Here is a 25,606-nt window from a genome sequence, read left to right as displayed (position 1 = left end):
AAGAAGGATCCAGTGGCGGCCCCCCCTATCCATGCATCCGGCCCCCTAATCTACATGCGGGGCGCCGGACGCATGGAGTTCAATGGGTCTTTTTTGGTGGCATCTCTGCATTGAAAGGGGGCATGGTGGCATCTCTGCATTGAAAGGGGGCATGATGGAATCTCTGCATTAAAAGGGGGCTTGCTGGCATCTCTGCATTGAAAGGGGGCAAGATGGCATCTCTGCATTGAAAGGGGGCATGATGGCATCTCTGCATTGAAAGGGGGCATGCTGGCATCTCTGCATTGAAAGGGGGCACGCTGGCATCTCTGCATTGAAAGGGGGCACGCTGGTCACTGCAGTGAAAGGGGGCACGCTGGTCTCTGTGCATTGAAAGGGGGCACGCTGGTCTCTGTATATTGAAAGGGGGCATACTATACCTTAATTACTGAAGGCCCCTTTCACACTTTTGTGACCTCAAAGTCACGCAATTTTTTACAGCGTTTTTTGCCGCAAAGCAATGCCTATTACATTTTTCTGTTTGAGCCCCCCCAAATTTTTAAGCACCAGCTGCCACTGGGAGGATCGGTGCTGACTTACTGTGTGATCATGCAGGAAAGGTAGAGAGAGGTGTAGGGGGGCGGAGCGGACAACTGAGTGTAAGGCCCCTTTCACACATGGGAGTCCATCGACGGACTCCATGTCTCTCAGCGGGGATCGATCCGCCGATCCCCTGCTGAGCAGGCAGATGGCAGCTGTGTCTCCGCGCTGTGTGTGGACACAGCTGTCAGGTCCCCGCTGTTCTCTATGGGGGAATTGGATGGGAACGGACTGTCTGTCTGTTCTCATCTGAGCCCATCTGATCCGATCTGCTGGACAGATGGAAAATAGGGTTTCCATCCGTCCAGATCTGACGGATTGGATGTCAGCGGACATGTCTCCGCTGACATCCGATTGCTTATAGAGATGCATGGGGCATCCGTTCAGATCCGCCAAAAAAAAACGGGCAGGCAGACCTGAACTAGAGTGAAAGGGGCCTTAGTGAGGTGTCCTGGGAAGGAGAGCAAGGTGAGGGCGGGAGTGTGGGAGGGGAGTTTGTTTAGTAGCTGCAGTAAACAGATAAGGCAGATTTTGGATGAACGGAGGAGTCAGGGAATCAGTAGATAGGACACTGTGGCTTACATTCACTGCATGTCAGTGAGGCAGGAGCAGCAACCGAAGCTCCCAGTGCGCCCCCCCTCACCTCAGATTAAGACACCGCCCAGGGCAAGAGACCCTCCTGCCCACCCCTTGTATCGGTGTTCTAAAATTTCATCGGACCCATGAAAATTGCGGACCCTCGTCACTTCCGGTGATGCTACGTCAGAACCCAGCTGGGTTGGGTGCATGCGCACAAGACATTTTCCAGGTCCGATGAAATGATAAGACTTAGCGAACAGCTGACTGAGAGGAGGCGGGGCTGAGTTGGGACAGAGTTGCCGCCGCGTCATCGAGTTCTTACAGGGAAGCGGTATGGAACTGTAGAGCTGACTTAGAGGGGGCGGGACGCGGTGCATAATGAATGCATTAAAAAAAGGCTCCTTCTGTTCTAAGTATGCTAAATAATTATAATAAAAAATAAGAAATACTAAATATAACGAAATACTGAAGATTAGAGTTGAGCGGACACCTGGATGTCCGTGTTCGGCGGGTTCGGACGAACTTGAAAAAAAAGTCTGGGTCCGTGTCCCGGACTTTTGCCGAACTTTTCCCGGACACCGAACCCCATTAAAGTCAATGGGGACCCGAACTTTCAGGCACTAAAATGGCTCTAAAACACCAATGGAAAGGGCTAGAGTGCTGAAAATGGCAGCAAAACGTAGTTAAGAGCATGGCAAGTGCTCTGCAAACAAATGTGGATAGGGAAATAACTTAAAACAACAAAAAAAACCCAGAAAAATAAAACAATGTTCTTCATCTCTGAAGGATGAGGCCCATATGGAGTAGGAGGGAGGTTGAGATGGTGGTGGATGTGGCGGTGTCATAGGCGTGCGCACAGGGTGTGCCGGATGTACCTGGGCACACCCTAATCACCTAGGGCACATAGCATTATCGCTCTGTTTGCCAGTGAGGAGATGGGAAAGATCTCCCTCGGACCTGCTCTGCTCTATTTCACTTTGCCAGCAGGGAGAGTAATGTATCGGGGCCATGTACATGTAGGCAAACACATGCATGTGTATTTAAACTTTTGGGTGCACACCCTAATGCAATAGGCTGCGCACACCTATGGGCGGTGTAGGTGGAAGCGGCGGTGGAGGAGGACCAGGGCCGGATTAAGAGCATCATGGGCTTGGTGCTGAGGATTTTGAAGGGCCTTAAGGGCCGTGCCTTGGCATGCACCCAGAGGAGGAAGGGTGCAGCCATGCATGCCTAATTCAACATGGGATGCTGTCTCTGAAGCCCATAAACACATCCATGCATCGGCAACTGTCCCTCCTTGTCCGGCCTTCGTGCTGTGTGGGGAGGTTCTGAGGGAGCTGCCTGGGGAAGCGAGCATAGAAGCCAGACTTCTGTGTTTACAAGTGACAGAAGAGCGGTAACAGTGAATATGGCCAACCCGGGGCCTATATAAAGGTAGGGGCCTGGAGCTGCAGCTCCAATAGCCCCTACGTTAATCTGGCCCTGAGGAGGATGAGGTAGCCAACACTGCTTCTTTTCAGAAATTTTAAATGAGGGTACACCCCAAAAGAGTGAGAAAGAGCAAAAATAGAACAATGGCTGGGTAAGGTCGGTATCCATCGCTATTCTGCACAAGGTAAGGAAAAGTCCCGTGGGATCCATGCCTGGTTCATTTTAATGAACGTGAGCTTGTCCACATTGTCTCTGGACAGGCGGCTGCGCTTGTCTGTGATAACGCCCCCAGCCGTGCTAAATACCCGTTCAGATAATACACTGGCTGCAGGGCACGCCAGCACCTCCAAGGCGTAAAGGGCAAGCTCAGGCCATGTGCCCAATTTGGAGACCCAGAAGTTGAAGGGGGCAGACCCGTCATTCACTACATGTAGGCGTGTGCACACATACTACTCCACCATGTTGGTAAAATGCTGCCTCCTGCTAAGACGTTCCATATGAGCTGCTGGTGCTGCTGTTTGTTGTGGCGTGCTGACAAAGCTTTTCCACATTTCGGCCATGCTAACCCTGCCTTCTGAGGTGCTGGTGGTGCCCTGGTTGTGTTGGCGACCTCTTCCTCCTCCTCCTCCTCTGCCTTGTGCTTCCACTGTGGCCCCGCTGTCAGGTGGGAATGCCAGCAGCATCGCGTCTACCAGCGTGCACTTGTACTCGCGCATCTTGCGATTGCGCTCCAGTGAGTGAATTAAGGACGGTACGTTGTCCTTGTAATGGGGATCCAGCAGCGTGGCCACCCAGTAATCAGCACAAGTTAGAATGTGGGCAACTCGGCGGTCGTTTTGGAGACACTGCAGCATGTAATCGCTCATGTGTGCCAGGCTGCCCAGAGGCAACGAAAGGCTGTCCTCTGTGGGAGGTGTATCGTCCGTGTCCTCTGTATCCCCCCAGCCACGCACCAGTGATGGCCATGAGCTGGCCTGGGTGCCACCCTGCTGTGAACATGGTTCCATCTCCTCCTCCAGCTCCTCCTCCACATCCTCTTCCAGAACTGTGCCCCTGCTGGACAATTGTGTCCCTGGCGTTTGTGTGTGCAGGAACCCACCCTGGGAGCCCCTTGTGAATGACTGCCCTGAAAGCCTTGGAAATGTTACCTCTTCATCCTCCTCCTCCTCATCCTGTGCCACATCCTCTTCCATCATCGCCCGAATTGTTTTTTGAAGGAGGCATAGAAGTGGGATAACGGCGTCATCGGCACTGGCCATGTTGGTGGAGTACTCAAAACAGCGCAACAAGGCACACAGGTCTCGCATGGAGGCCCAGTTATTATTGGTGAAGTGGTGCTGTTCCGCAGAGCGACTCACGCGTGCGTGCTGCAGCTGAAACTCCACTATGGCCTGCTGCTGCTCACAAGTCTTTCCAGCATGTGCAAGGTGGAGTTCCACCTTGTGGGCACGTCACATATGAGGCGGTGAGCGGGAAGGCCGAAGTTACGCTGCAGCGCTGACAGGCGAGCAGCAGCAGGGTGAGAACGCCGAAAGTGTGCACAGACGGCCCGCACTTTCTGCAGCAGTTCTGACATATCGGGGTAGTTTTTAACCACTTGCCGACTGCCTAACGCCGATCTACGTCGGCAGTCAGCCCCTCACAGGCAAAGTGACGTAGGGCTACGTCACTAGCTTGTGAGGGTCTAGGGAGCGAGCGCGCGCCCCCGGAGGCGCGCTCCCGCTCCCGCGTGGTCACGGACCCCCCCGCGCGTGTGACCGGCGGACCCGATGTCCGCCGGTCACTCGGCCATCGGCGGGGGAGAGGGAGAATGTCAGGCAGCCTGTGTAAACAAGCTGCCTGTCATTCTCCTTGCTGTTAGGATACTGATCACTCGGATCTAGTATGTAGATCCGTTGATCAGTGTCCATACAGCTCAAGCCCCAGCCAATCACAGTAGAAAGCACGCCCCTAGGGATAGACACAGCCCCTCCCTCCCAAATAAAGTTAACCCCCTTCACTACCAGTGTATTTTTACAGTAACAGTGCATATATATAGCACTGATTACTGTAGAAATGTCACTGGTAACCCCAAAAGTGTCAAAAATGTCAGTCAAGGGTCCGATCTGTCCGCCCCAATGTCGCAGTACCGCAAAAAAAAAAAATCGCAGATCGCCGCCATTACACGTTAAAAAAAAAAACAACAAAAATGACAGAAATCTTTCCCTTTGTTAGTAAACGCGATAACTTTTGCGCAAACCAATCAAAATACGCTTTTTGCGATTTTTTTTACCAAACATAGGTAGCATAAAACAAATTGGCCGAAAAAGTAAAAAAATTTTGATTTTTAAATTTTTTTTTGGGGAATTTCATATAAAAAAATGTGAAAAATATTGCTATTTTTGCAAAATTGACGCTCTTTTTTTGTTTATAGCGCGTGATCAAAAAATCGCACAGGTGATCAAATACCACCAAAAGAAAGCTCTGTTTGTGGGAAAAAAAGGACGCCAAATTCGTTTAGGTACAGCGTCGCACGACCGCGCAATTGTCTGTTAAAGTCACGCAGTGCCGAATCGCAAAATACCCCCTGGTCGGAATGGGGGTAAAATCTTCCGGGGCTTAAGTGGTTAAGGAACCTCTGCACCACCAAATTCAGCACATGCGCCAGGCAAGGGATGTGCGTCAAACCGGCTAGGCTCAGAGCTGCTATGAGATTTTGCCCGTTATCGCACACCACCAGGCCGGGCTTGAGGCTCGCTGGCAGCAACCACTCATTTGTCTACTGTTCCATGCTCCTCCACAACTCCTGCGCGGTGTGTGGTTTTTCCCCCAAACAGGCAAGTTTTAAAACTGCCTGCTGTCATTTACCCCTGGCCGTGCTGAAGTTGGTGGTGAAGGTGTTACGCTGTCCGGATGAGGAGGCGGTAGAGGATGAGGAAGCGGAGTAGGAGGAGTTAGGAACAGGAGGCAAACTGAAGCGCCCTGCAATCCTCGGTGGTGGAAGGACATGCGCCAAATTGCTATCCGCCTCAGGCCAACCGCCACTGCATTTACCCAGTGTGCCGTTAGGGAGATATAACGCCCCTGACCGTGCTTACTGGTCCACGTATCGGTAGTTAGGTGGACCTTGGCAGAGATGGCGTTGCGCAGTGCACACCTGATTTTTTCCCCCACTTGGTTGTGCAGGGAAGGGATGGCTTGCCTGGAAAAGTAGTGGCGGCTGGGCACGACGTACTGTGGGACAGCCACCGACATAAGGTTTTTAAAACTGTGCGTCTCCACCAGACGGAATGACAGCATTTCAAAGGCCAAAAATTTTGAAATGCTGGCATTCAGGGCCAGGGATCGCGGGTGGGTAGGGGGGTACTTCCTCTTCCTCTCAAGTGTTTGGGAGATGGAAAGCTGAACGCTTCCACGGGACATTGTGGAGATGGTTGGTGACCCAGGTGGTGGTGTTGTTGACAGATCATCTGTTTGCGGGGTGGCAGGTGCCGGTATCACTACAGATGTGGCTGGAGCGGCCGAGACTGCAGCAGAAGAGGAAGCAGGATGAGCCAGAGACGTTTCTTGGTTTTGAAGGTTTCTACTCTACTGCAGCTCGTGCTTTGCACTTAGATGCCTGATCATGCAGGTTGTGCTCAGGTTGAGAAGGTTTATGCCTCGCTTCAGGCTCTGATTGCACAGGGTGCAAACCACTCGTGTCCTGTCATCAGCACATTTTCTAAAGAACTTCCATGCTAGAGAACTCCTTTGAGCTGGCTGTGCTGCGCTCGTTCCCTTGCTGCATTGGGCAGTAGCAGGCGTAGTGTCTAGGGCACGGCCGCTCCACTTCTGCACCCTGCTCCCTCTTCTGCTGTGCTGTTGGCTCTGTGTGACCACCGCCTCTTCCTCCAAACTACTCAGGTCACCTGCATGACCTTCATTCCATGTGGGGTCGAGGACCTCATCGTCCTCCACATCATCTTCCACCCAGTCTTCACCCCTGCCCTCCTTGTCGGTCTCCACAATTCTGAACGCCGCAGCAGTTGGTACCTGCGTTTCGTCATCATCGGAGATGTGCTGCGATGGTCCTTGCATGTACTCATCTTGAGAAATAAGTGGTTGGGCATCGCTGCACTCAATCTCTTCCACTTCTGGGGCAGGGCTAGGTGGATGGCCCTGGGAAACCCTGCTGACAGAGTCCTCAAAAAGAACAAGAGACTGCTGTATGGCTTGGGGCTCAGACTGCTTGCCTGATTTGCAAGGGGGTAAGGTGAAAGACGGTTGGACATCGGCTGCAGGTGCCAACTCTGACCTTTCTGCAGTAGACTGGGTGGGAGACAATGTGAAGGAACTGGAGGCAGTGTCAGCAGCAAACCAATCTACTATCGCCTCTACGTGTTCTGGCCTCATCACTTCTAGAGGCGTATGATGCCCTACCAAATACTGATGCAGGTTCTGTCGCCTACTAACACTTGAGGAAGGTGTTTCACTTGTGCGTGTAGCTGGCACAGATCGACCACGTCCTCTCCTTGCAACAGGAGCTCTACCAGCAGCACCACGACCCAGGCCACAGCCCCTATTGACGGTCTCCTCATATTTCTGTAATTTAAGATCTTGCCCTAGAAAGGCGTTTATTGAATAGCGGAACAAAACAACAGTATCGCACGGGTGTATCTCACAGTCAAATATGCAAACTATGCCGCAATTTAATGTTTTTTACCCCAAAAGGGTGTATATTGAATAGCGGAATAGGATAAAAAATGGTGTATGTCACACGTACAAACACAGACTAGGCCCCAATTCAAATTTTTTGTACCCTAAAGGGAGGATGAGGAAGAGGAGTAGGAGGAGTTGAGAACAGGAGGCAAACTGAAGCGCCCAGCAATTCTTGGCGGTGGAAGGAGATGCGCCAAACAAATTTAAAAAGGTGTATCTCACATGTACCGATACAGACTATCCCGCAATTTAATTTTTTACACTCAAACAGGGTGTATATTGAATAGCGGAATAGGACAAATTTTACAAAACCGTGTATCTCACACGTACAAACACAAACTAGGCCCCGATTACAATTTTTTGTACCCTAAAGGCAGGATGAGGAGTAGGAGGAGTTCGGAACAGGCAGGAGGCAGACTGAAGCACCCTCAAATCCTCGGCAGTATGAGATGCGCCCCAAAAATTGGAAAGGTGTATCTCACACGTACCAACACAGACTATCCCGCAATTTAATTGTTTATACCCAAAGGTTTATATTGAATAACGGAATAGAAAATATGATCAAAAAAAGTGTATGTATCTCACACGTACAGAACCACACTAGGCCCCAATTACTATTTTTTGTACCCCTAAAGGCAGGATGAGGAGTAGGAGGAGTTTGGAACAGGCAGCACCCTCAAATCTTCAGAAGTATGAGATGAACCCCAAAAACTTGGAAAGGTGTATCTCACACGTACCAACACAGACTATCCCGCAATTTAATTGTTTATACCCAAAGGTTTTTATTGAATAGCGGAATAGAAAATATGATCAAAAAAAGTGTATGTATCTCACACATACAGAACCACACTAGGCCCCAATTACTATTTTTTGTACCCCTAAAAGGCAGGATGAGGAGTAGGAGGAGTTTGGAACAGGCAGCACCCTCAAATCTTCAGAAGTATGAGATGAACCCCAAAAATTGGAAAGGTGTATCTCACACGTACCAACACAGACTATCCCGCAATTTAATTGTTTATACCCAAAGGTTTTTATTGAATAGCGGAATAGAAAATATGATATAAAATTGGTGTGATTTATCAATAGCGCATGTGAACAGCAGTGTCTTATATCATTCAGCTCTGCTGTAGGCCACGATTTAAATTTTTTTAACCCAAGGCTGTATATTCATTGGCGGCCCGTGCATAGGGGGCGCCAGGGCGCCGCCCCCCCTAAAAAAAAGAAAAAAGAAAAAAAGACAAAAAGAACAATAAAGTTCGAATAAAAAAATCGGTTCGCCGGCCTATGTGGTGGCTAAAGGGGGGTGGGGTTACGACCCAGAAGAGGCGCCGATTGGCTGCCTTCTGGGGGCGTAACCTGGGTGCAGGAAAGAGCGCTTGGCCACCCCCACCTTCGTGATATCCTGGCTGTGATTGGTCCAGTCTCCAGCCTGGACCAATCATCATCCAGGACATCGCTGACGTCGCAATGGGGGCGGTGCCGGTGCGTGCGTCAGTCACTCACCGTCACCGCCGCTCAGAGAAGAGGAGAGGCCGCCCGCCGGTTCCCACTGCAGAGGAGAGGCCGAGACGAGGGAGAAGGACCCACCGCAGAAGAGGACGAAGTATCGAGGAGGGAAGAAGCCGCTGCTGGGAGCCGAGCCGCCGCCAGGTAAGTTTGAAGGGAGCACGCACGCTGGTCTCTGCATTGATTGGGGGACAATGCTGTGGGCACTCTGCAATAATTGGGGTACAATGCTGGCACTCTGCAATAATTGGGGTACAATGCTGTGGTACTCTGCAATCATTGGGGTACAATGCTGGCACTCTGCAATAATTGGGGTACAATGCTGTGGCGCTGTGCAATCATTGGGGTACAATGCTGTGGGCACTCTGCAATAATTGGGGTACAATGCTGTGGCGCTCTGCAATCATTGGGGTACAATGCTGTGGGCACTCTGCAATCATTGGGGTACAATGCTGTGGCACTCTGCAATCATTGGGGTACAATGCTGTGGGCACTCTGCAATAATTGGGGTACAATGCCGTGGCACTCTGCAATCATTGGGGGACAATGCCGTGGCACTCTGCAATCATTGGGGTACAATGCCGTGGCGCTCTGCAATCATTGGGGTACAATGCCGTGGCACTCTGCAATCATTGGGGTACAATGCCGTGGCACTCTGCAATCATTGGGGGACAATGCTGTGGCACTCTGCAATCATTGGGGGACAATGCTGTGGGCACTCTGCAATCATTGGGGACAATGCTGTGGCGCTCTGCAGTGATTGGGGACAATGCTGTGGCGCGCTGCAATCATTGGGGTACAATGCTGTGGCACTCTGCAATCATTGGGGGACAATGCTGTGGCACTCTGCAATCATTGGGGGACAATGCTGTGGCACTCTGCAATCATTGGGGGACAATGCTGTGGCACTCTGCAATCATTGGGGGACAATGCTGTGGGCACTCTGCAATCATTGGGGGACAATGCTGTGGGCACTCTGCAATCATTGGGGTACAATGCTGTGGCACTCTGCAATCATTGGGGACAATGCTGTGGCGCTCTGCAGTGATTGGGGACAATGCTGTGGCGCTCTGCATTGAAAGGGACTCACACGCTTAACTCTGCATTGATGGGGGCACGCAACAGTGTTTATTGCATTGAAGGGGGCACAGCTGCATTGAAGGGGGCACGCACGCTGAACTCTGCATTGTGGGGGCACAGCACAGTGTTCATTGCATTGAAGGGGGCACAGAACAGTGTTTATTGCATTGAAGGGGGCACAGAACAGTGTTTATTGCATTGAAGGGGGCACAGAACAGTGTTTATTGCATTGAAGGGGGCATGCAGGCTGAACTCTGCATTGTGGGGGCACAGCACAGTGTTCATTGCATTGAAGGGGGCACAGCACAGTGTTTATTGCATTGAAGGGGGCACAGCACAGTGTTTATTGCATTGAAGGGGGCATAGCACAGTGTTCATTGCATTGAAGGGGGCACAGCAAAGTGTTTATTGCATTGAAGGGGCATAGCACAGTGTTCATTGCATTGAAGGGGGCACAGCACAATGTTCATTGCATTGAAGGGGGCACGCACGCTGAACTCTGCATTGAAAGGGGGCATGTACGCTGGTCTTTGCATTGAAAGGGGGCATGTACACTGGTCTCTGCATTGAAAGGGGGCATGTACGCCGGTCTCTGCATTGAAAGGGGGCATGTACGCCGGTCTCTGCATTGAAAGGGGGCATGTACGCTGGTCACTGCATTGAAAGGGGGCATGTACGCTGGTCTCTGCATTGAAAGGTGGCATATACCATCTCCTGTACCATGACCTGTGCCATGCCTATACCATATCTGTGCCATGCCTATACCATATCTGTGCCATGCCTATACCATCTCCTGTACCATCACCTATGCCATGCCTATACCATCACCTGTGCCATGCCTGTACCATGACTTCAAAGTCACGCAATTTTTTACTGCGTTTTTTTGGCGCGAAGCAATACCTACTACATTTTTCTTTTTGCGCCCCCCCAAAAATTTTGAGCACCAGCCGCCACTGTGTATATTGAATAGTGGAATAGAAAAAAGTGCATGATTTTTGAAACCACTCAATAATAGCACATGTGAACTGAACACTGAACACAGCAGTGTATGATCAGAGTCAGCACAGCACAGCTGAAGGAAAAACGCTGCACACAGTGACTGATAGAAAAATAAGTTTCTCCCTCCTCCTCAGTGGGCAAAAAAGATTGTGTTCACTGCACCCCACACACAGCAAAATCGATGTGGACCACTGACACCTGCCGATCTCCAGCCTCTCCCTAAAAGGATTGATAAGATTGGTCACTGCAAACCCCCCCCACACAGCAATATCGATTGTAGAACACACTGTCTGACCCTAAAAATCAGCAGCCTCTCTCCCTAAAAGGATTGATAAGATCGGTCACTGCAAACCCCCCCACACAGCAATATCGATTGTAGAACACACTGTCTGACCCTAAAAATCAGCAGCCTCTCTCCCTAAAAGGATTGATAAGATCGGTCACTGCAAACCCCCCCCCCCACACAGCAATATCGATTGTAGAACACACTGTCTGACCCTAAAAATCAGCAGCTTCTCTCCCTAAAAGGATTGATAAGATCGGTCACTGCAAACCCCACCCCACACAGCAATATTGTTTGTAGAACACACTGTCTGACCCTAAAAATCAGCAGCCTCGCCCTAAAAGGATTGATAAGATCGTAGATCGGTCACTGCAAACCCCCCCCCCACACAGCAAAATCGATCGTAGAAAACTAACCCTAAAAATCAGCAGCCTCGCCCTAAAATGCCTACAACTCACCCTGCCTAACACACTCCGACCTGTCCCTCAATTCTATGCGGACACAAATGAGTTTTGCCTGTCTGTCCCTAATCAACAGCCAGCACGTATGATGTGTGCTCTGTCCCTGAACTACACAGCAGAATGACGCAGCGGCACTCGGTCTCGAACTTAAAGACTTGGTCACATGCTTCAGATGGCCAATCACAGCTACTAATACATTTGTAGGCATGGCTGGGATGGCTTAAGGCACACCAGTTAAACGCTTGTTGATTGGCTGTTGAAAGCCCGCCATGAAAAGCGAGCCAATGCATACAAAACCCGGAAATAAAACGACCGAACACGGATTTGTACCCGAATATACAGTAAAGTTTTTGGGTCCGTGTTCGGGTAACAAAAAAACAATTATTCGGTACGAACACGAATAATACAGTCCGTGTTCGCTCAACCCTACTTGTTGGTTGAAATCACACATATTGCTGCAAATTCTGCGCAGCCTTAAAAACTGTCCAACCTGTATACCTTTTATCGTGTGGACTGGATGGCTAGATCTAGCATGTAATAGGCTATTGCCTGATAGCGGTTTTCTATAAAGATTAGACGTAACCTTATTGCCAGAATGGCTCAAGACAACGTCCAAAAATTCAATTTTATTAAAGCTCTTTTGACCTGTAAATTTAAGATTGAGTGAATTATGGTTAAGATAAGACAAAAAATCGTCCAAATCCACTTCACGATGGCAGACAAAGATCAGATCGTCAATATATCGGAAAAATAGAGCGATCTGATCTCTGTATGGGTTGCTACCTCCAAAGATGTGGGGTCTCTACCACCACCCCATGTAGAGGTTGGCGAGAGAGGGGAAAAACTTAGCCCCCATCGCTGCCCCACATCTTTGGAGGTAGAAACTGCCATCAAAGGAAAAATAATTGTGTGTAAGGAGAAATTGCAACACTTCCAAAATGTATAACTGGAGGCTGATGTTTAAATTGGTACGCTGTTTTAAGGTAATTTCTATAGCTTGTATGGCCAAATCATGGGGTATCGACGAATATAAGCTGGATACATCACATGTGATCCAGGTAAATTCATCTGACCAGACAAATGTATCCATAATATTGAGAAGATGTTTAGTATCTCTTAAATAGCTAGGAAGCTGTAGAACTAGATCTTGTAATTGTCCATCCAACCATTCCCCAAGTCTCACAAAAGGGACCCAATGCCTGAGACAATGGGTCTCCCCAAAACGGGATCCAAGCCCTTGTGGACCTTGGGGAGATGGTGGAATATTGGTATGATAGGGAAATCTGGAATGAGCTTTTCAGCTTCCTTAGCTGAAAACGCACATAAGACTGTGCCTTTATTAACCAAAGATTGGAGTTCTATTTTAAACTTATTGGTGGGATCACTTCTTAAAGGCTGATAAGTTAGATGGTCTCTAAGTTGTCTAAGGGCTTCTTGTTTATAAACTTCACTATCAAGTACAACTATTGCACCACCTTTATCAGCATTTCTGATAGTAATAGATACATCTTCTTTTAAAGATTTAAGTGAAGCTCTCTCATTTATGGTAAGATTGTCAAAAGATCTAGAGATGGAAGATGGTGTGTCCTTTGCAAGTTTGAAAATATCTCGTTCCACTAATTTTTGAAACAAGTCCATGTTTGTTGATCTGGATTGTATGGGATAAAAACTAGAAAAAGAGGAAAAAGAAATCCTTTTGACTCTCTCTTTATGTTCAGATACAGGAGAATCATTCTCTGCGGCAAGATCCTCTAACTCCGTAATAGCACATGTCTCACGAAATGTTAATACAGAATTATCCGAGCTCTGACAAGTATGTGAATCCAATTCACTAGATGGTATGCTGGCAGCATTGTAAAAATGTCTTTTTAAAGTCAGATTCCGGATAAACTTGTTAACGTTTAAAACAGTCTCGAACGGATCAAAATGGGCATGCTGACAAAAATGAAGGCCTTTTGAAAGGAGACTAATGTCATCGGATGTCAAGGATCTCTTGGATAAATTAATAACATTGGTTATATTGGTAGCCAGATCCCGGTTTAAGCCGTCAGATCCTACTTGCGATGAGGTCTGAGACGATCTGTGTGACCGGTGGTGTCTCCTTCCTCCCCTCCTTGTGATTTTTTGCTTTTTTTCTTGGTGTATCTCCTGCCCCTTTTGGTAGATCCGTTTTTTGGTGCAGACGAAGTGCTGGGGATGTTACCGGATCAAGAAGTTTGTGAGTATTCGATTGAAGTGTCCGATGTTGGAGCCATTGATGTATCCGTGGCACCGGTTTCTGGATCAGAGAAACTGACTCTTTTTTTTAGGATGCTGACGATTCCATAAATTAGTTTTTCTCCATGTATAAACATTTTTTGTCTCGTAGTCGATCTCATCTCTGAGCAATTTCTCTTGTTTACCCTTGATGATGTCTGTTTCCAATTTATTGATCTTTTCGTTCAAATATTGGTCAAGATCTGCAAAGGATGGTGTTTCCTTAAAGGGTGCAAGGTCCGTTTGTAGTTTAGAGATATCCTCTTGCAGCTTGTCCAATTCCATAGATTTGGAACTGACAATCAGTCTCATAAGATCAAAAGAGCATTGAGAAAGGATGTCCGTCCATTGCTGTTTTAAATCGTCATTATATAGTTCAAACGTTGGGAATTTCTTGATTCGGAGGCCTCTGGGGATTCGTGCAACATCTATGTATTCATTTAAAGTTGTTTTCTCCCAATCGGCTTTCACCTCCTTAGTCATTAGTTTCTCCAACTTGTGAAAATTGGTTTTAACCGAGCATGACATGTCATCCTTTACGCTCTGGGGCAACAGGGACGCTATGTGCAGAGCTGGCTATGTCATGCGGCTCTCGCGTTGCTAGAAAAAAAAAAAAAAAAGAGATAAGCGAGAGCCGCTCAGCCATATGTTCTAGCGCCCGTTAATTTAACGGGCTTAATGTCTGGTATATTATATATATATATATATATATATATATATATATATATATATATATATATATACACAGTGGGTACGGAAAGTATTCAGACTCCCTTAAATTTTTCACTCTTTGTTATATTGCAGCCATTTGCTAAAATCATTTAAGTTCATTCTTCTTCCTCATGAATGTACACATAGCACCCCATACTGACAGAAAAACACAGAATTGTTGACATTGTTGCAGATTTATTAAAAAAGAAAAACTGAAATATCACATGGTCCTAAGTATTCAGACCCTTTGCTTAGTATTTAGTAGAAGCCCCCTTTTGATCTAATACAGCCAGGAGTCTTTTTGGGAAAGATGCAACAAGTCTTTCACACCTGGATTTGGGGATCCTCTGCCATTCCTCCTTGCAGATCCTCTCCAGTTCTGTCAGGTTGGATGGTAAACGTTGGTGGACAGCCATTTTTAGGTCTCTCCAGAGATGCTCAATTGGGTTTAAGTCAGGGCTCTGGCTGGGCCATTCAAGAACAGTCACGGAGTTGTTGTGAAGCCACTCCTTCGTTATTTTAGCTGTGTGCTTAGGGTCATTCTCTTGTTGGAAGGTAAACCTTCGGCCCAGTCTGAGGTCCAGAGCACTCTGGAGAAGGTTTTTGTCCAGGATATCCCTGTACTTGGCCGCATTCATCTTTCCCTCGATTGCAACCAGTCGTCCTGTCCCTGCAGCTGAAAAACACCCCCACAGCATGATGCTGCCACCACCATGCTTCACTGTTGGGACTGTATTGGACAGGTGATGAGCAGTGCCTGGTTTTCTCCACACATACCGCTTAGAATTAAGGCCAAAAAGTTCTATTTTGGTCTCATCAGACCAGAGAATCTTATTTCTCACCATCTTGGAGTCCTTCAGGTGTTTTTTAGCAAACTCCATGCGGGCTTTCATGTGTCTTACACTGAGGAGAGGCTTCCGTCGGGCCACTCTGCCATAAAGCCCCGACTGGTGGAGGGCTGCAGTGATGGTTGACTTTCTACAACTTTCTCCCATCTCCTGACTGCATCTCTGGAGCTCAGCCACAGTGATCTTTGGGTTCTTCTTTACCTCTCTCACCAAGGCTCTTCTCCCCCGATAGCTCAGTTTGGCCGGACAGCCAGCTCTAGGAAGGGTTCTGGTCGTCCCAAAAGTCTTCCATTTGAGGATTATGGAGGCCACTGTGCTCTTAGGAACCTTAAGTGCAGCAGAAATCTTTTTGTAACCTTGGCCAGATCTGTGCCTTGCCACAATTCTGTCTCTGAGCTCTTCAGGCAGTTCCTTTGACCTCATGATTCTCATTTGCTCTGACATGCATTGTGATCTGGAAGGTCTTATATAGACAGGTGTGTGGCTTTCCTAATCAAGTCCAATCAGTATAATCAAACACAGCTGGACTCAAATGAATGTGTAGAACCATCTCAAGGATGATCAGAAGAAATGGAAAGCACCAGAGTTAAATATACGAGTGTCACAGCAAAGGGTCTGAATACTTAGGACCATGTGATATTTCAGTTTTTCTTTTTTAATAAATCTGCAACAATGTCAACAATTCTGTGTTTTTCTGTCAGTATGGGGTGCTATGTGTACATTCATGAGGAAGAAGAATGAACTTAAATGATTTTAGCAAATGGCTGCAAAATAACAAAGAGTGAAAAATTTCAGGGGGTCTGAATACTTTCCATACCCACTGTATATATATATATATATATATATATATATATATATATATATATATATATATATATATATATATATATAAAATATAGTCTGATTTGGTTTCACTGACCGACAGGTATCAGGTATTTTTTACCTGAGGAGAATTCCACAACAGTTGGAAAAAAAATCAACCACAAAATGACAGATTGAAAAACGAGAGAAAAATGACAGTTGAAAAAAAAAATTACCAAAAAATGACAATTGGGAAAAAACGACCAAAAAATGATAGTTGGAAAAGCAAGACAAAAAAGTTGGTTGGGGAAAAAATGACAGTTGGAAAAAACGATCAAACAATGGCAGTTGGAAAAATGAGAAAAAAAAGTCAGTTGGGAAAAAAATTACCAAAAATTACAGTTGAAAAAACAATGACCAAAAAATGACAGTTGGGAAATAATGACCAAAAAAAGGCAGTTGGGAACACCAGAAAAAAAGTTGGTTGGAAAAAAAAATGACAAAAAAGAAATTTGTGGTGTTAGTTACCAACAAAAACCCGCGCAAAGGAAGTGATATAAATAAGTAACAGTGATTCCGTGTAATAAATGATAAAAAGTGTAGGAAAATGTTTTCCTTATCAGGAGCCGCAACAAAAACGTAAATACGTGAAATGTGGGAAAAAATTCGATATTGCTAAATAAAAGTTGCGCTCAACTAAATAACACTTGTGCAAAAACAAAGACCTTATGATATATGCATAATAAAGTGCATAATATAGTGCATAGGTGAATAATCAATAAATTAAAACATTAATTATATCTGTGCAATCATTAATCTATAAAAAAGTGAATTGAACATATATATAATGCAATGAATAAATAAATTATTTAATAAATAGGGGGCGTGGCTTGGCGCGCGGGATTGATGGCAGCAGATTAACAGAGCTCCGTCGGTAATCTCCCCACCTCGGCTGCCTACAACTCAATCCATCGCCATCCACACCAGCAATGGGCAGGATCACAAAGCCGAACGCTTACCTGAGACATCAACGTTCCGGAGGTTCAGCTAGTGGCAAACTTATCCCGGATTTATTCAAGACACATTCCCACAGCAGACGAAGCATGGCAGCAGCCAAGATGGCGCCGGCTCAGATCCACACTGAAGATGAGGACTGTGACATTGATTCCTTAGCCACTTCAGAGGACTTGGGAGGTGAGTGCACCAGGAGTGATCGCACTCGAACATTCAATGATATGACACTTATAGCGGCCGATATTAAAGGCTCCTTTTCGGCAGCTATAACCGACCTTAAGGCGGACATTATCAGCATCAAGGAGCAGATGGCCATAGGGGAAAAAGCAGGAGCCTCAAAGGACAGAGCTATACACAGGCTTGAGGAGATTACTGTTACACATTCCACACATCTCATCAACATGAATCGCCAACTTGAGGACCTTGACAATCGGGGTGGGCGTAATAATATTAGGGTGCGAGGCATATCTGAGGACATTGCTGGCGATCAGATCAAACCTGCTTTGACCTCCATCTTTAATGGATTACTGGGCAGACCCTCGGAGTCCCCCATTGACTTTGACAGAGCTCATAGAGCACTCAGACCCAAAGCTCCTAACAATACGCCACCACGGGATATCATATGCTGCTTGAGCAACCACCCATTAAAGGAGGAAATTCTGAAACAATCCAGACAGAATGAGCAAGTCATTTTTAATGAGCAAGAAATTCAGTTATTTCAAGATCTGTCCCCTATTACCTTAAAAAATAGGCGAGCTTTGAGACCTCTTCTGGATTCACTGAGAGCCAAAAATATACCATATAGATGGAAATTTTCAATTGCATTGCAAGCAACACAAGGAGGCAGGCAGTTTCTACTCAGAACTCCAGAGGAGCTCACTAACTTTTGCGCTTCGCTTCAGCTGGAACCAGTAGTTCTTCCGGATTGGTATGCAGAATTCCTGCTTCCCCCTGAGCCACAAGGCTCACCAAAGGCACCCAACATTTCCCCTGCTCGCACACATGCTCGCACACCATCTGGGAAAACCGGAAAAAAACAGAAGCATAAAGATCCCAAAAATCTTTTTACTTCACCTCCCAAGACACCAAAGATGAGGGATCACAAATAGCTGGGAAGCTACTTTACTTCTGGTAGGACACAGATCATAAAGATCCTGATCTGATACTGTTTGATGTTGACGGATGATGTATACTCCAAAACACCATATACTTTTACAAGCTGATAGGATTTACTTATTAGCTGATCCCCTTTATGAGAATATCAGTGACTCACTGAAACTGGAACATACCCTGCTCCTATTTGACTGACTTCTTTACTGAAGAATTGTCAAAGATCCTGGAACTCTTCCTCATACTGCACTGCTCAATAGTAAACTTCCATCAATCCTAGTTCATATAGAGCACAGAGAGAAATAGGAATGAATAAGAGACTCCAGAAATGTTGGAGAGATGCTTAAGCACCTGTCTCCTTGTTCGCAAAAAAGAGGGTGGGTGTTCACATGTCTTGCTGGGAGGATTAACGACTTCCTTTTCTAACCCCTATCTTTTTGTTCATTTAATATTACAGTGGGACCAAACTAGGATCACCACCAAGGCTATGGTCGACACTGGATCTTGTGGAAACTATATTTATACACGCTTTGTTACCTTAAATAAAATACGTATTATTTCAAAATCTAAGCCTGTTTCTGTTAGTTTCATTAATGGTATTCCACTGTCTTCTGGTCCAATCACCAACCAGACACAGGCACTCCTTGCCACTACCAACGAGTCACATGTGGAGACCATCACTTTTGATATACTATCCTCACCCCATTTTCCTATTATTTTGGGACTTCCCTGGTTACACACACACCAACCAATCATAGATTGGAAAAAACGGACTTTGGTTTTCCCTTCTCACTATTGTGAGAATACGTGTAACCTCCCATCTTATGGGAAGATTCTGTCTGTGGTGTCAGATGAAATTGCACCACTATGCTATCAGGATCTGTCCGAAGTGTTCCTTGAGAAAAATGCTCAAGTGTTGCCTCCCCATAGGGATTACGATTGCACTATCGATCTACTCCCTAACAGCAAATTGCCTTTCGGTCATGTTTATCCCCTTTCACAGGATGAACTTTCTCACCTCAAGGAATACTTGGATGAGAATTTGACAAAAGGGTTCATTAGACCCTCTACTTCTTCCACTGCTGCAGGACTTTTCTTTGTCCGCAATAAGGATTCCAGTCTCAGGCCTATTATCGATTATAGGCAATTAAACACGATTACGATAAAGGATCGCTATCCTTTGCCGCTTATCCCTGAACGTATTGAACAAGTGCGTGGGGCTACTTATTTCACCAAATTAGACCTGAAAGGGGCATACAACCTAATCCGAATCCGTGACGGGGATGAGTGGAAAACAGCATTCAGACCCAGATACGGACTATTCGAATACCTTGTGATGCCATTCGGGCTATGTAATGCTCCCGCAGCTTTCCAAAGATTCATAAACGACATCTTTAGAGACTTACTTGATGTCTGTGTTGTAGTATACCTAGACGATATACTTATCTATTCTCGATCTATGCCTGAACACATAAAACATGTAAGACTTGTGTTGTCCAGACTGCTCTCACACAGTCTATACGTGAAATTAAAAAAATGCCTATTTCATAAAGAAGAAATATTATTTCTAGGATACTTCATATCCAAAACTGGAATTAAGATGGATATGAGTAAGATATCCTGTATTGTAGACTGGCCTATACCAACAACTCGTAAGGCCCTACAGCGATTCCTAGGATTCTCGAACTTCTATAGGAAGTTCATCAAGAACTTTTTCGCCATTGTGAGACCTCTCACACAACTGACAAGTATAAAAAAACCATTCAAATGGTCAGAAGAAGCAAATCAAGCTTTCTGCTTGTTAAAATCAAGCTTCACTTCTGCTCCCATACTACGCCATTCAGACCCATCCCTCCAATATATTCTAGAGGTAGATGCGTCAAATATGGCAGTAGGAGCAGTTCTCTACCAACGACCAACAAACACTTCATCACTCCACCCAGTTGCTTTCTTTTCAAAATCACTAAGCAGCCCAGAGGTGAATTACCCAGTGGGTGAAAAGGAGTTGCTTGCCATAAAATTGGCACTGGAGAATTGGCGACATCTGCTTGAAGGTACCCAGTTACCAATACTCATATATACAGATCATAAAAACCTTCAATACCTCCAGACTAACAAGACTCTTTCCCACCGGCAGGTACGATGGTCGTTATTCTTTTTAAGATTTAATTTCTTAGTGACCTATACGCCTGCAGACAAAAATAAAAAAGCGGATGCGCTATCACGACTAACCGAAGATAACTGCGCCGAAATCCCTTCCATTCCCATAATACCCTATGAACGCATTATTGGTGTTGTCCGATCCTTGAAGGAAGAGATTTTGCACAGTATAGGAATGGATTCACCTCCACCACAACTAAGTACTGATGCAGAAGGCTTCCTCTATTACAATGACAAACTTTACATACCCCCTACTATGCGCACCAAGATCTTGGAGTTATCGCATGATGTGCCCATGGCAGGACATATGGGTATAACGAAAACCTTGAATTTGCTCACCAGGCAGTTTTGGTGGCCTGATATGAAGACGTCTGTACAAAAATTTGTTTCTTCATGTGACATCTGTGCAAGGTCCAAAATTGACACTACAAAACCATCTGGACTACTTTGTAGTCTACCAATACCCCCGGTTCCATGGGAAGTTGTGTCCTTAGATTTCATAGTAGAACTACCACCTTCCAAAGGATTTAATACCATCCTAGTGTCAGTGGACCACTTGACAAAGATGGCACATTTCATCGCTATCCATAGACTACCTTCATCCAAACAAACAGCGGAACTACTGATGAAACATGTGTTCAAGTTGCATGGAATTCCAAAGACTCTTTTGTCCGACCGTGGTTCACAATTTATCTCTAAATTTTGGCAAGCACTTTGTCAAATTTTACGCATTGAGCGAAAGCTCACTTCTCCCTACCATCCTCAGACCAACGGACAGACTGAAAGAGTCAACCAGTGTATTGAGCAATATCTACGCTGCTACACATCATACCTGCAGGATGATTGGGTGGATCTCCTTCCTCTAGCGGAATTTGCTTACAACAACGCAACCCACAGTACTACGAAGCAAAGTCCGTTCTACTTGAACTATGGGTTTCATCCCACTCTTCTTCCACCACGCATCCTGCCATCGAGTAACCCAGTAGCCTCGGATTACCTTACCCAAATAAAAGACTCTTTGGGTTTACTCAATACTACCATATCACACGCTCATAGTCAACAAAAAAGGTACTACGACCTTCGTAGAAGACCTTCTCCTCAGTATGTTATTGGGGACCTCGTTTGGCTATCAACAAAAAATTTAAGATTAAAGATCCCTAGCAAAAAGCTTGGGCCTTTATTCTTGGGACCTTCCCAATCAGGAAACTAATTGGAAAAGCTGCAGTACAGCTCACCTTACCGGCAGATCTCAAGATCCACCCCATCTTCCATGTGTCGCTATTGAAGCCACATGTTCCTAACCAAGGAATAAGGCCTACTATCCCACCTCCACCTCCTGTACAAGTTGAAGGCGGAGAAGAATATGAGATAAAGGAGATTCTGGATTCTCGTATCCACAGAAGAAGACTCCAATATCTAGTACGATGGAAGAACTATGGGCCCCAAGACGACACCTGGCTGGATACCTCGGATATACATGCCCCTAGACTGATTCGCAATTTTCAATTGAAATACCCGGAAAAACCAGTTCTAGACGCCTTCCGGAGCCGGCCTTAAGGGGGGGTACTGTAATGTTCTGGTACCTCTGGTACCCTTACTCCACTTTCCATTCCGTGTATGCGTCCCACCATTCTCTTCTGGTAGGTGCGCATACACCTTTAAGACCGATGCTGTCATCACTGAGCGCCGCGGAGCGGCTATTTCAACCGCCGGCGTTCTCACTCACATGTTCATTCAACCGTCATGGTTGGATCGACCCTGTCTGAAGTCAGCATACCAGATGTTACTCGCTCCTGTATCTCGCTACCTGAACTTGTTCCATATCTGATCCTGTGTCTCGCCACCCGATCACTCCCGGCATGCTGCCTTCACCCTTCACTCTTCCTCCTGCCTTGCATCTATGCTTACAAGCGTGTCTCGCTGTGGAACCTCGCTACAGATCCCTGTATCTCGCTACCAGGATCACTTCCTCAGACCCGAACCTCGCTACTGATCCCTGTATCTCGCTACTGGATCACTTCCCCATCACTGGACCCTTCTACTACTATATTATAGTGATAAGTACCCCGCAGGGGAAACCTCCATAACTTACACTACTACTATTGCATTAAGGACTGTTACTACCTATTCATACTATCCTATCATCTGCACTGTTACATAGATTGCTAGCTCTTGAGACTACTACCATCTATCATCTGCACTGCTGCATAGATTGCTAGCTCTCCTGTCTACTACCATCTATCATCTGCACTGCTGCATAGATTGCTAGCTCTCCTGTCTACTACTATCTATCCTTGCACTGGGTTAGTCTATCCTGTATTTGTCATCTGCTGTCCTCACCACCTGTTAGCATACTCGATACTAACCTATCTGCATTCCTAAATACCATCTTGAACTCTCCTGTACAAACCTATCAAGTGCTTACCATCCTTGTCACTGTTCACACCTGTCCCTTCAGCACATCACCTTCATACTATCATATACATCCTATCACTCCAGGAACATCTCATTGAGTGTGTATATATCTGTATGTTGAAGCTGACAGGCCCACGGTGATGAGTCCTGGAGAGTTGGATCTGGTATTCAACACATCTCTACATGACTACTGAGTGGAGATTTTGCAGCTGTAAATCCAGCCTATAACAAAAACGCAGGAGCGTTACAGTCTGCTCCCATTGCTTTGAGAGACAGACCACTCATGGAGAGAAAGCCGACAACTCCCTCCTGCAAGAGGGTATCCCACCTATCACAGGCACATGCTTATCGACAGGCTGCTTGTAATTTCTGTTACCCTAGGTAACCCTGGTATTTTCATACTGTATTAATTCTTGTACTAATGTCTTCATACCCCAAAGTACCTATGTGACCTGAACTGTAAAATGGTGCCGGTTACTTGCATTAGACCCCTTTAGTAACGTCAGACCAGATAGGAACAAGGTTTTAAACTTTACTTGAAAAGTGCAAAAGACATTACAAAGTCTAATATACAGAGACATTATTATTTCCTATATCCCCAAGCCTTATTTAGGCTGTGTGCTTCCCCCGGCATACCTGCAAAGGTACAGTCCCATGTAAAATACAGAGTCCATCTGAGGCATTCTCCAGCAACTGGTTTCTTCGGGGTGTATGCCAGGCTCTTAAACTCCAGTAGTAGTATGCAACATTCTTCTGCTTCCCATGGGTGCTGCTCTGTTTCTTCATCTAAAACACACATGTATTCCGAACGCTATAGCCAGAGTCCCATAAGTACATATAAATAAAATCATTAAAGAGTAGTCCAAGGCTGCTGTCACAGGTACACTGGGAGTAGTGATGGGAACAGTTTAAAAAGGTCAGGATAGCACTCAGGGCTTGCAGTGCAAATGGTCAGATTGTGGTATCCATCAATGGTTAAACTTGGATGTATACAAACTTTGCAGTGGATAAACAGCTCATTTATTTCAAACTTGGAAAGCCACAGAACAATAAAATCAATGCAAATGAATTAAAGCAAACAGTGCCAAATGTCACTGTGTCCAAGCCGTGATGAAAACTTACACTCGCATACCAATGGGGGGCCAAAGGGGGATGAAGGTGAAGGTATGAAGGTATTTTTTAAAAACATAAGCGGCACCAATTAGATGATATTATGAACCTCTAGGTTCTCATTGAGACAATTGGAAGACAGGGATTTCTGTCCTGTATTTTTAGAAAACAGGGATCAGTAGTTCCCTTTTCTTTTTTCGGTTTCATCCAATTTTCAGAGAAAGGCCTTATTTGTATGGTTTACTGTATGATCTATTGTCTATTTGACTCGACTGTCACCATTAGGAATACCTAATTTTATTATCTGTTTAATTATATATTGTAAATTATTCATCCACTACATTCCTACCATCAATATTATTTATTATTATTAAATTTTATTATGTTTTTTTCATAGTCATTTTTAATAAATATATATATATATATATATATATATATATATATATATATATATATACATATACACACACACACACACACACATATACACACAGTATATACATACAGTATATAAATTTTTTTTAGATACTATTTGAATTTTCAATTATATGAATTAGAACTGTTATCCAGCTGAATTAGTTATTATATCTTTAATTCGTATAGGTCTGATTGATATTTATCTATATCATGATCAAAAATTCTTAGCCGTTTTATATTCATATTTACAATTAAATATGTAAGGGCAATGATGAGACCTTAATTTCCAGGTTCCATAGTTGTTCCACCCATTTTCCACCTACCCCTTATTCTTCCACATTGTAAAAATAAGTTGGGTGCATGTCTTTCCCATGACTTGATGAAGCGCATGCACGCAAAACGTGTTACCACCACTGCAACCACCCATGCTTGGGGTCCAAGCCGGCTTTGTGTGACTTCTCTCTGCTTCCTTCCGGTGGCTGATCCCTGTGTCATCCGCGGCGTGCCGGTGCGCCCAGCCTGGACACACCAATCCAAAACCCGGAACATCCTTCCACAGTGGGTCCACAGACTAACACCTTTATCTCCCTTTGGCTCCCCCCCCCCCCCCATTGGAATGCGTGTGTGAGTTGTGCATGTGTCAGCCTGGACACAGTGATATTTGGCACTGCTTGCTTTTCTTTATTTGCATTGATTTTAATTGTGCTGTGGCTTTCCAAGTCTTAAATAAATTAAATTAACTGTTTATCCACTGAAAAGTTTCTGCTTACATCCAAGATTAACTATTAGTGGATACCACAATTTGACCATTTGCTCTGCATGTATCTTCATCTGTAGCCCAAGTTGCAGTATGGTCCAAAGTTCCATTGCATCAGCAGTAAAGGTTGCCCTGTTATCTGCCAGTTGTGAAGGATGTATGCTGTTCTCTCTCTGTAAAGAAGTGTGGTAGCAGTCATTCTAGTGTTCGGTAGTGTGTCTGATGGGTAGGGAGAGCCTGTAAGAATATCTTGTTTGGGGCGGAATGTTGCAGTCGGGGTGAAAACATACCATAAATGTAGTAGGCCTCATCTCAGCATTGTGGGCTTAAAAAGTAACTTGGATGCTGCTTTGGAGGTGGACTGAGGTTCTTGGGGTTTCCTCTAAAGACGAGATCAGATGAGTTGATTCTG

This window comes from Pelophylax lessonae (genome assembly GCF_965119305.1).
Source record: "Pelophylax lessonae genome assembly, chromosome: 3".
In the NCBI taxonomy this organism is placed as follows: Eukaryota; Metazoa; Chordata; class Amphibia; order Anura; family Ranidae; genus Pelophylax; species Pelophylax lessonae.
The sequence above is the reverse complement of the archived record's forward strand: the minus strand, read 5'-3'. Positions refer to the sequence as shown.